Consider the following 12,452-nt stretch of genomic DNA (forward strand, 5'->3'; position numbering starts at 1 on the left):
AAAGGGAGAGAGAGAGAGGAAAAACCCGGACTTGAGAAAACGTCATCTGCAGAACCAATCAAGAAGACGGGGTGGAGTTGAAAGCGAGCAAGAAAATAAAGAAAATAAACCAGTGAACACAGCGGCGTGGAAAATAACAAGGAAAACCGAATTGGGCCGAATTAATCTCGGACACATTCCTTTGCAAACGACCTTGCTAGAGGTTACTTTGACTCCTTTATTATGTGTCTTTTTTGGAGAAGCAAATTATTTTGGTAGCTGTGGGAAAAATCGGAAATACGATAGGTTTTCACCTACAACTACTTATGCAATGGCAACATTTTTCCCATTGCCCTTTTTTTAATGTCTCTTTAAACCACCATTCTTGAAGAATTCTCCTTAAAAACAAAAACTTTCAGGTTATTTTGCAATTTGAAATTAGGCCAATAAATGTTTATTATCACCTGAAATTTTTCGCATGTGTAACATGGTGGCTTAAAAATGTATTTTCATTTATTCGTATTCAGCCTACATTTTTACAAATAACTCAAACCAGTGTAGAAAGCGGCCCACCCCCTTTCAAAAAAGAAAAAAAATGTTTTGAGATATATTAAAAAGGCAGAATATTATATTTCCTTTAATGAGAAATCAAGCGGGGCAGGCACAAGTGTCTCAGCAAGTTTTTGCTTCTGTGCATATGTAGGAAGCAAAATGTCCTGAGGGAACGCACGCATGTGCAAGATTTTAGCATTTTTTTGCAAAAAAATTGTCAAAATCTCACACATGCGTGCTCTCTCATGAAATTATGCTTCCTGGGTATGCAGAAGCAGAATCTCACTAGGACGCGCATGCATGCAGCTCTATTTTTACTAGCAGTGCCGTGTTCTCAAACATACCGATAGGAATCTGATACTGTGAAAAATAGAGACATATGCTCTTGGAAAGTCGCCCTCACCTTTCTCCTGCCTCACAAAGCCCAGCGACCGGTCAAATCCCATTGAGTTGGCCTTCTCCAGGTCCTGTCAGCCAAGCAATGCTGCCTGGCGGGGCCCAGGGGAGAGGCCTTCTCTGTGGCAGCTCCGGTCCTTTGGAATCAACTCCAGAGATTTGCACTGCCCCCACCCTTCTGGCCTTTCGAAACGTCTTAAAAACGCACCTTTGCCAGCTGGCCTGGAGCCATTGAATGTAGACATTCTGCTCCGACCAATAGTATGATTGTGATTGGGCGGAGTTTGGATGAATAGGTTTAAATGTTTGGAATTTTTAGATTTGGGTTTTAAAGGCTGGGGTTTTAATTTTATACCAGTATATTTTATTGATTTTATTCTATAAGCCACCCTGAGTCCTCTGGAGAAGGGCGGCCTAGAAATTTGAATAAAATTCAAATTTAAATAACTTTTTGGACCAAAACAAGCATGGTTTTACTGAATGCAAGTCGTGTCAGGCTAATCTGCCTTCTGCCACACGAATCCCAGCGACCAGTTAGGTCCCACAGAGTCGGCCTTCTCCGGGTCCCGTTAACTAAACAATGTCGTCTGGCAGGACCCAAGGGAAGAGCCTTCTCTGTGGTGGCCCCGACCCTCTGGAACCAGCTCCCCCCCGGAGATTAGGATTGCCCCCACCCTCCTTCCCTTTCGTAAACTCTTTAAAACCCACCTCTGCCGTCAGGCATGGGGGAATTGAGATGTCTCCCCCTGCCCTTTATATTTTATGTATGGTATGTTTGTGTGTATGTCTTGTTTTTAAATAAGGGTTTTTTAGATATTTTAAAATATTAGATTTGTTACTAGATTTGTTATTGTACATTGTTTTTATTATTGCTGTGAGCCGCCCCGAGTCTGCGGAGAGAGGCGGCATACAAATCTAATTAATAATAATAATAATAATAATAATAATAATAATAATAATAATAATCTTTTTAATATGTTTGTGAGTGACATAGGGGACATAGGGGAAGGTTTGCCTATTTGCCAATGACTCTAAAGTGTGCAATACGGTTGATATCCCTGGAGGCATCTGTAATATGGTATGCTCTTTTTTTAACTTCTATTTTTCTACTTAGATACAGTAATACCTCATGATACGAACTTAATTGGTGCAAGGAGGAGGTTCGTAAAACGAAAGGTTCATAAGACGAAACATTGTTTCCCATAGGAAACAATGTAAAGTCAATTAATCCGTGCAACCAAAAAACCCCCCGCAAAAAAACGGCTTTCGGCGACTGCTGGGAAGCTGCGCGGCTGTTTTAAAAGGTGACAGCCGGCCTGGGGGGCTTCCCAGCACCCCCCCCGAACCCAGGTTCGGGGTTTGGGGGCGTGCTGGGAAGCCCCCCAGGCCGGCTGCGACCTTTTAAAACAGTCGCGCGGCTTCCCAGCTGTCTCCCGAAGCCGAACGCGGAAGTTCGGCTTTGACGTTCGGCTTCAGCAGACAGCTGGGAAGCGGCGCGGCTGTTTTAAAAGGTCGCAGCCGGCCTGGGGGGCTTCCCAGCACCCCCCCGAACCCCGGTGCTGGGAAGCCCCCCAGGCCAGCTGCGACCTTTTAAAACAGCCGCGCCGCTTCCCAGCAGTCTCCGAACGCCGGTTCATAACTCGAAAAAAGTTCGTAAGAAGAGGCAAAAATTTTCTGAACCCCGGGTTCGTATCACGAGTTGTTCGTAAGACGAGGGGTTCGTATCTTGAGGTACCACTGTATATGAATTTAGGAATTGCTGATCTGTTTCAATAAAGTTAGAAGTATTGATTATAATAAGATATTCAGTAGGTGATACTGATTTGGATTAATGCATAAATGAAATTGAATTTAGCACTTTGGCATACTGGTTACAAATATAATTAGTGTTGTACTTTTTGAAGGAACATTAAGGAGGGAATTTAACTAAAAGAAAATGTATGTAACTGAATGACAAAATTAGAAAAAATACTTTTGCAACTTTTGGAATGATTGATATTAGTTACTAAGAAAATACTGCATTTTATTCATGGAAAATTAGATGGTACATTGTTTTGTTTGAATGTATGTTGACAGAAATTTTTTTTACCCCCCCTCAAAAGTCCTTCCACCCTCTTTCCATTCATTTCATTCTTCCTCCCTCCATTTTTCCTTCCTTCCTTCCTTCCTCTCCACTTCTCTCTTTCCCTCCCTCTCTTTCCCCTTTTCTTTCTTTCTCTTTTCCTTCTCTCATTCTCTCTTTCCAGGTCTCTCTCATTCCTGCATCCTCTCCCTCTCTCCTCCCTTCACTCTCTCATTTGTTTCTCTCTCCTCCCTTATGTGTCCAATCACACTTGGCCAATAAAGAAATAAAGGAAGGATCGTCCCGGAGCAGATTCCATTAGCTCCAAAATGGGGGGGGAGGGACCCGGCCGTGTTGGAAGGAAACGGGGTGGGGAAGAGACCTGCTGCCAGGCACTCGGTTCCAGCCCCTCCCGCCTTTTTATCCTCCCTCTCCGAAGCTTCGTCCTCCCTCTTCAACCCCCACCCCTCTCTCCGAAGTTTCACAACTCCTCCCATTGTCTCAGCACTCACAATGGACATATGGCATCTCTTTTTACTGCCCGATTCTCCATTTCAAAATGCGGCCGTGGGGGGGGCAATCTTCCAGGCCCTGCTTTAAATCCCCTCAGGAGGCTTTTGAGACTCCTTCACAGCGATCGGGTGGTTGCTGTCAGCAGCTTTGCTGGCCGTCGCAGGTCTTGATGTCAGGGGGCCCCTGCTGCCCTGACCGCCGTGGTCGCTTGTGCCATGGGGGGGGGGGCCTGTGCAAGCCCCTTGCCTCCCCCGCCTCCTCTTCCACTGTCCTGCTGCCTGACTGAGCCCATTTACAAGGGGCTGGTGGAAGACTCAATGTCGCTTTTGCTAAAGGTAGGAGAAAAAAAGAGTAAAAGTGACATCGGATCTTCCACCAGCCCCTTGTAAATGGGCTCAGGCAGCGGGGTGGTGGAAGAGGAGGCGGTGGAGGCAAGGGGCTTGCATGCCCCCCCCCCGCGGCACAGGGGCCCGCTGACGTCAAGGCCGCCCAGGGAAGCGGCATGCAGCGACAGAGCCAGAGAAGCCAGGAGAGGCTTAGAGCCCACGGGGCACCAGCTCCATCGCGCTGGCATGGAAAACTCTGGGCTGAGCTTGGTTTTTCCCTGCGCCCCAGCACGCTGCGCGCGTTAAAGGGAACATTGCTTTCCTCTCATCTTTGCCCTCTCAGCCTCCATTATTCATGAGTTCCTTTCTCCTATATCTCCCTTTTCGGATCGTTCCTTTTCTTTCTTGGAAGTACTTGGTTATTATAAAAGTCTTTCCTTTAAAGAAATCCAAGCTGTGTAAGGCAACTTACTCTTTTTGGGAATGATCTGTTGGTGTCACTTGCTTCCTCCTTGTGTAGCGGGTTAGGGTTTCAGGCCTGCCATGCTGTAAATGGCAGAGGCGGGCACTTTGGTTCCTGATAGGGAGAGTTCCCTTCGCACCAGGTGGCGAATGCCTCCTACCAACTGGTGCCAGTTATTACCTCTTCTTCCATGTGTGTCTTGAAGGATCTCTAAGATCAAAAGAAAAAACAGCCTCCAGAGATCTCCTCCTTACAGCTGCTTCGCCCCATGTCGCTAGTCTTTACATACATAAAGAAATCCACAGTGGAGGAATTGCAATTACAATGCAATATAGTGCAATGCAATGCAATGCAATTCTAGTGGAGTCCAGTCCAGTCCACTTAACACTGGAGAATAGAATATTTGGATGGATGCATGGATGCATGGATGCATAGATGGGATTGGATAGGATTGGCATAGCATAGCATAGCACAGTACAGTACAGCATAGTATACCATAGCATAGCATAGAATAGGGGTAAGGAAACTTAAATATTCAAAGAGCCATTTGGATCCGTTTCCCACTAAAAAAACCCACCAGGAGCTACAAAACCCGGGTGGGCATGGCAGCTCGACATCACTCACTCCCACCCAGTAACATGACACCCCCCCCCCCCCCCGCTATGCCTACCAAGCCGGACATTAGGACAGAGAACTGGGAACCACAAAACCCTTTTCTCTTTCTTCCCTTCTATCTATTTCTCTCCTCCTCTGTCTCTGTGTCTCCCTCTCTCTCTCTCTATCTCCCCCCTCTTTCTGTATCTTTCCCCGTCTCTGTATTTCTCTATGGTTCTCTCCCCCTTTCCCTCTCTATCTCCCTCTTCTTCCAGCACACTTTATATAAACGAGCCCCTTTTACAATATGACTTATAACATTTCATTTAGTGACTGTTCAAAGTTACAACAGCACAGAAAAAAGTAATTTATGACTGTTTTTCACACTTAAGTCTGTTGCAGAATCCTCACATGATCAAAGTTCAGATGCTTAGCAATTAATTCATATTTATGATAGTTGCAGTGTCCAGGGGTCATATAATCCCCTTTTCTAACCTTCTGACAAATATCTTTTTTTTTAATTCCTTCTTTTATCATAACCAAAAACCTCTAAAAATACCTTTAGGTATGTAATCAAACCTGTTATTTTCATGTTCATTACAATATAATTACAATTTTGTAATAATTGGAATTTCATATATTATTTCAAAACAATTGCTTAAATCAAATCTCCGTGTGATAAATATTCAGTTTCAAAGTTCTGCCCAGATTAAAGAAATTGGAGTTTGAGAAGGGTTGATTAAGCTTGGAGTATTGTTTAGTTTGCTCTTTTTAAACTTTCATTATTTTTTATATTTAGATATATAAACTTAGGAATTGTGATCTGTTTTAATAAAGTTAGAAGTATTAATTATCGTAGGATATGTAGTAGGTGATACTGATTTGGATTAATGCATAAATGGAATTGAATTTAGACTTGTTGGGGAGATTAATGATGTTAATTTTATTTATTTTATTTATTCAATTTGTATGCCACCCTTCTCCTTGGACTCAGGGCGGTTTACAACATGTTAGCAATAGCACTTTTTAACAGAGCCAACGTATTGCCCCCACAATCTGGGTCCTAATTTTACCCACCTCGGAAGGATGGAAGGCTGAGTCAATCTTGAGCTGGTGATGAGATTTGAACCGCTGACCTACAGATCTACAGTCAGCTTCAGTGGCCTGTAGTACAGCATTCTACCTGCTGCACCACCCATGACTTTTAATTGATTGAAAATAGAGAATATTTAGAATTCCTCCCCCTTTTTTTTCTTTTCTCAAATTGACTGAAATTTAAGATTAATAATTAAGTAAGAAATGTAGATAAGTATTAATTGGCTAAATGTTAGATGGGCTGAAATAATTTTTAAATTTGGAATTAGGTAAATGGGTTAGGGATTAGGGAAGAAGTCTGTACTTCGTATATGTTGATCTTTTGTTTTAAATTTTCTTTTGTTAACATCTGATTGGCTATACAAGGTTTTCTTGGTTTATATAAAAATGTATAAAGAAAGAAGGAAGCACTTTGGCATAATGGTTAATAAGTTAGAAATATAATTGCTGTTGTACTTTTTGAAGGACCTCGACTCCAATTGGAAAACAGAGTCGACTGACAACGAGTCAGTCGAGGTGACTGGGGCCCATACTGCTCCACCTGTCTGGGAAGAGTTTGATCTGGTGACACCTGATGAAGTGGACAAGGCCATTGGAGCTGTGAGTTCCGCCACCTGTTTGCTGGATCCGTGTCCCTCCTGGCTGGTCTCCTGGTGACATGGAGATTGTCAACACTTCTTTGGGGAGGGGGTCCTTTCCGGCTCCCTACAAGGAGACACTTGTGCACCTCCTTCTAAAGAAGCCTTCCCTGGACCCAGCCATTCTCAACAACTATCATCCAGTCTCCAACATTCCCTTTATGGTGGGGAAGGTTGTTAAGAAGGTGGTGGCGCTCCAACTCCAGCAGTCCTTGGAAGAAGCCGATTATCTAGGCCCTCAACAGTCAGGATTCAGGCCTGGCTACAGCACAGAAACCGCTTTAGTCACGCTGATGGATGATCTCTGGTGGGCCCGGGAGAGGGGCTTGTCCTCTGTCCTGGTGCTTCTTAACCTCTCAGCAGCTTTCAATACCATCGACCATGGTATCCTTCTGCGCCAGCTGGAGGGGTTGGGAGTGGGAGGCACTGTCCTTCAGTGGTTCTTCTCCTACCTCTCCGGTCGGTCGCAGTCGGTGTTAGTGGGGGGTCAGATGTCGACCTCTAGGTTATTCCCTTGGGCTCCTCAGGGGCCGGTCCTCTCCCCCCTGCTATTCAATATTTACATGAAATCGCTGCGTGAGATCATCCAAGGGTATGGGGTGAGGTATTATCAGTACGCTGATAATACCAAATTGTACATCTCCACCCCATGTCCAGTCAGTGAAGCAGTGGAAGTGATGTGCCAGTGCCTGGAGGCTGCTGGGGTCTGGATGGATGTCAACAGGCTCAAACTCAACCCTGACAAGATGGAGTGGTTCTGCCTCCCAAGGACAATTCCATCTGTCCGTCCATCACCCTGGGGAGTGATTACTGACCCCCTCGGAGAGGGTCCGCAACTTTGGCATCCTCCTCGATCCATAGCTTACATTAGAGCACCATCTTTCAGCTGTGGCAAGGAGGGTGTTTGCCCAGGTTCACCTGGTGCACCAGTTGTGGCCCTATTTGGACCAGGAGTCATTGCTCATAGTCACTCATGCCCTCATCACCTCAAGGTTCAACTACTGCAATGCTCTCTACATGGGGCTATCTTTGAAGAGTGTTCGGAAACTTCAGATCATGCAGAATGCGGCCGCGAGAGCAATCATGGGCCTCCCCAGATATGCCCATGTCTCATCCATACTCCGCAGCCTGCAGTGACTGCCGATCAATTCAAAGTGTTGGTTATGACCTATAAAGCCCTACATGGCATCGGACCAGAATACCGCCAAGACCACCTTCTGCCGCACAAATCCCAGCAGCCGATTAGGTCTCACAGAATTGGCCTTCTCTGGGTCCTGTCGACTAAACAATGTCATTTGGCGGGACCCAGGGAAAGAGCCTTCTCTGTGGCAGCCCCGGCCCTCTGGAACCAACTCCCCCCGGAGATTAAGACTGCTCCCACCCTCCTCGCCTTTCGTAAGTCATTAAAAACTCATCTCTGCCACCAGGCATGGGGAAATTAACACCCCCCCCCCCAATTGTCAAGGTTGGTGTATGGTTTGATTGGATTTTGTGATTATTTTATTATAAGAGTTTTAAATTGTATTTTTAAAAATTGGATTTGTACAGTGTTTATGTTGTTGTGAGCCACCCTGAGTCTTCGGAGAGGGGCAGCATACAAATCTAATTAATAATAACTAATACTAACACTAATATTATTATTATTAATATTATTATTATACCAAATCAAAATATGGCCTCTCCTATGTTCCATCCTGGACAATTGGGGCAGACTATCTAAAAAGTTTATACATCTTTTTATTTTTTGATTTGGTATATTTTGATTTGGAATAATAATAATAATAATAATTATTATTACTATTATTATATCAAATTGGCTTCACTATTTCATATCAAGGCCATGCACAAGAACTGCTAATGGAAACTTCTGCTTCATTATCCAGATTTCTTTTGCCTACATATTCTCCTGAAAATATTTCCAAACATAATATTACAATACCTGCTTGAATTGCAAAGGCTTTTCGGGTCTCGGGTCTCCCCCCCCCCCACTTCTAGTAATAAAGCATTCTGTTATAGATGCATTTTATGCTTTCATTAAGGGGAAATTACCATTTATTTTTCTAGTCTAATAACCTTGGAAAAATTCAGGATATGGTCAACTATCAGATATCATTCTTGTGGCCTCTCCTATGTTCCATCCTGGACAACTGGGGTAGACTATCTAGAAAGTTTATACATTATTTTTTGCTTTTCAAAATTTGATAAATGTTGCTCAAAGTTGAAACTTATTACTGTTTGATAACTTTAAACTGGCGCAATTCAGTATATATATTTTGTACAAACTATTTCAAATGTTGTATTCTATTGTCTATCCTGCATTGGATGCCTTAGATAAAAGTTCAGGATGGTCTAAATTCATTCTTCCGTAAAAGAACTGTTGAACTTACCTGAACGGTCTTCTCAATGTATGGCAAGGAGAGTCCAATGTGGGTTATTCTCTAGTCTTATTGGTAGGGACTGAGTTCAATTTAAATAATAGGCAGGCCCTGCCCCCTGGCCCCTCAGTCAAAAACAAAAGAAGGAGCAGTAACCATACAACCTATTTTTATTTATTAAAGTAAACACAAGATAACTTGAAAAAAACCTTTTAACCCAACAGGAAAAACAAGTGGTCCTTCCCAGGCCTGGGTGGGTTTGGACTCTCCTTGCCGTACATTGAGAAGACCGTTCAGGTAAGTTCAACGGTTCTTCTCCAATGCACTGGCAAGGAGAGTCCAATGTGGGATATACCCAAGTTCCATTTATCGGGTGGGAGCAGGCTGGACCACGGATGCTGTAGTTGAGCATACCCTCTGTAATACCCGCCTCCCAAAGGCCGCCTCTGAAGAGGCAAATGAGTCAATGCGGTAATGTTTTATAAAAGTGGACGGAGAAGCCCACGTAGCCGCTTTGCATATGTCTTCAAGAGAAGCTTGTGTAGCCCATGCTGCTGATGTGGCAGAGCTACGTGTCGAGTGTCCGGTTATCCCTTGCGGGATCTGTTGACCCTTGGCTCTATATGCTTCTGTAATACAGTCACGTATCCACCGGCTGATGGATTGGGACGACACTCTGGAACCCATGTTTTGAGTAGAAAATGATACAAACAACGACTCAGACATTCTGAATGGTTGTGTTCTGCAAATAGAAATTTTTAGGGATCCGCCAATATGGGGAGATGGACAATTCCTTCAGGTCCGCGAACCAAGCTCGTCGAGGCCAATATGGAGCTATTAGTAGAATCTCGGCCTGTTCTTCCAAGATTTTTTGAATCACTCTCTGTATGATTCTGATTGGTGGTAATGCATAAAGTAGAGCTGTCGGCCACGACTGATGAAGAGCATCCACTCCCTCCGTTCCCGGAGACGGGAAACGGGAGAAGAATCGGGGGAGTTGTGTGTTCTGGGCTGTGGCAAAGAGGTCTATAACTGGAGTACCGAACCGGTTGCATATTTCCCGAAATAGACTGGAATCGAGACGCCATTCCGCTGGATCCACCGTTCTGCGGCTCAACCAGTCCGCCCAGACGTTCTCCTGACTGGAGATATGTTCTGCCGTGAGTGAGGCTAGGTTGGATTCCTCCCAACGAAACAGATACTCCGACTCTCGCATCAACCTCCGGGATCTTGTTCCCCCGATGATTGATATGAGCTCTCGTGGCAACATTGTCTGTTTTTATTAAAATATGTTGTCCCCGTACTAAATGGATAAAACTTTGCAGTGCTAGCGAGACTGCTTTGAGTTCTAAGAAGTTGATGTTTACCTCTTGTAGATCCTGAAGGTCCCATAGACCTTGGGTCGTGTGTGATGCTAAGTGGGCTCCCCACCCTGTCAGACTGGCGTCGGTTGTTATCGTCAGTGGAGCAGTGTGGAGGAAGGAAGAGCCGCATTGTATTGTTGGTGACGCCCACCATTGTAGAGATCTCCTGATCCTTGGGTTGAGTGCTCTGCACTCTGTCCACACTTTGCACTCTTCCACTCTGAACTATGCTGAAATGAAACCCACTGTTCTCTGCTGTCTGTAATTGCTTGAAGAAGAATTCTGCTAATGGTATTGTAAATTCATCTGTTATGTTTATAAACAAAGCTACTGAATCCAGCTGAATCAGTCTGGAAGTCAGCCTATGTGTGCTTCTGGTTTTGAATTTTGCAACAAACTTTAATAGGTTATGGGCCCAGAACATACAGGAAGACTGTGTTGTAATTTAAGCCGAAGAAACTGCCTGTGTTTAGAAAGAGAAAGGCAGTGATTGCAGAGATACATAGCTACTGTTGAAATTAAGGAGTGCTCTGTGCCTCATTTGGGATAGATGAACAATATAATTGTTCAATATAATGCAACTGTGAGAGCGATCCTGGGCCTCCCTAGGTATGCTCATATTTCTCCAACACTCTGTGGACTGCATTGGTTGCCGATTGGTTTCCAGACACAATTCAAAGTGTTGGTAATGACCTATAAAGCCCTACATAGCATTGGAGCAGATTATTTACGGGATCGTCTTCTGCCGTATTAGTCCCAGCAACCGATTAGGTCCCACAGAATTGGCCTTCTCCAGGTCCCGTCAGCCAGACAATGTCACTTGGCAGGGCCTAGAGGAAGAGACTTCTCTGTAAGGGGGCCCAGCCCTCTTGAATCAGCTCCCCCGAGAGATTCGCACTGCCCCCCCCCCCCATCCTTGTCTTCCGTAAGAGTCTTAAGACTTACCTATGTCGCCAGGCTTGGGGCAATTAGATCTCAGCCCCCTGGCCAATGAAATGAGATATATGTTGTATGATTGAACTGATATGATTGTTTTTAAGTATTGGATTTTTAGATTGTAATTTCAAACTAAATTAGATTTGCTGTTGTACTGTATTGTTATATTATATGCTATGAACAGCCCCAAGTCCTCGGAGAAGGGCAGCATACAAATCAAACAAACAAACATACAAACAAACAAACAAATAAAATGGGCTACAAAGATGGAATGTTTCCTGAAGGCTAAGAAGCTGTGGGATTTCGTTATTACTCAACCACAGGGTTTTTTAGCAGCTGCAGAACAAAGAAAACAGGACAAAGAAATGGCTTATATCAGCTTAAGTTTAGAAGATGAAGAGTTTATCAATGTAGCTGATTTAAAGGCTGCAAATGAAGTCTGGCTGAAATTAAAACTGTGCATATGAGTGTGTCTGCATGCAATATTGTGCAATTATCAATTATACAGAGCCTGTCTACAACCAGGTGAATCTGTGGAAAGACATTTACTACAATGTTTATGGAATTAGAACTGGGGGGCCAACCCAGTACCGTATTTTTCGGAGTATAAGATGTACCGGAATATAAGACACACCTTAATTTTTGGGGAGGAAAATAGGGAAAGTAATCTGCTTAGCAGGTATTCATCTGGCTAGCATTTTTAGTCTGGTTAGCTTCAGCACATTATTTTATCCCTTGGTTAAGGGCTTAATTTTTTTTTATTCTGAGAGAGTAACAATGAAAGAGCTTGCAAGCCAGTAAAAGCTGGGAACATCATTAGCACCTGGAAAGAAACAGTTTGAGCAAGTAGAGTAATGGAAAAAACCCTGCAAAGACTTAAGGTTTGGAAAACCTTCTTTGCAGAGAGTAACAGTGAAAGAGCTTGCAAGCGGATAAGAGCTGGAAACATGTTAGCACCTGGTTAGGGCTGGAAAGAAACATTCAGAGCAAGCAAAACAATGAAAAAAAAACACTCATAAAGACAGGGTTTGGAATATATTCTTGGCAGAGAGTAACAATGAAAAAGCTTGCAAGCAGATAAGAGCTGGAAACATTGTTAGTACCTGGTTAGGGCTGGAAAGAAACATTTGGAGCAAATAGAGAATGAAAAAATAATCAT

The sequence above is a fragment of the Erythrolamprus reginae genome, chromosome Z (assembly GCF_031021105.1).
Source record: "Erythrolamprus reginae isolate rEryReg1 chromosome Z, rEryReg1.hap1, whole genome shotgun sequence".
NCBI classification, from domain to species: domain Eukaryota; kingdom Metazoa; phylum Chordata; class Lepidosauria; order Squamata; family Dipsadidae; genus Erythrolamprus; species Erythrolamprus reginae.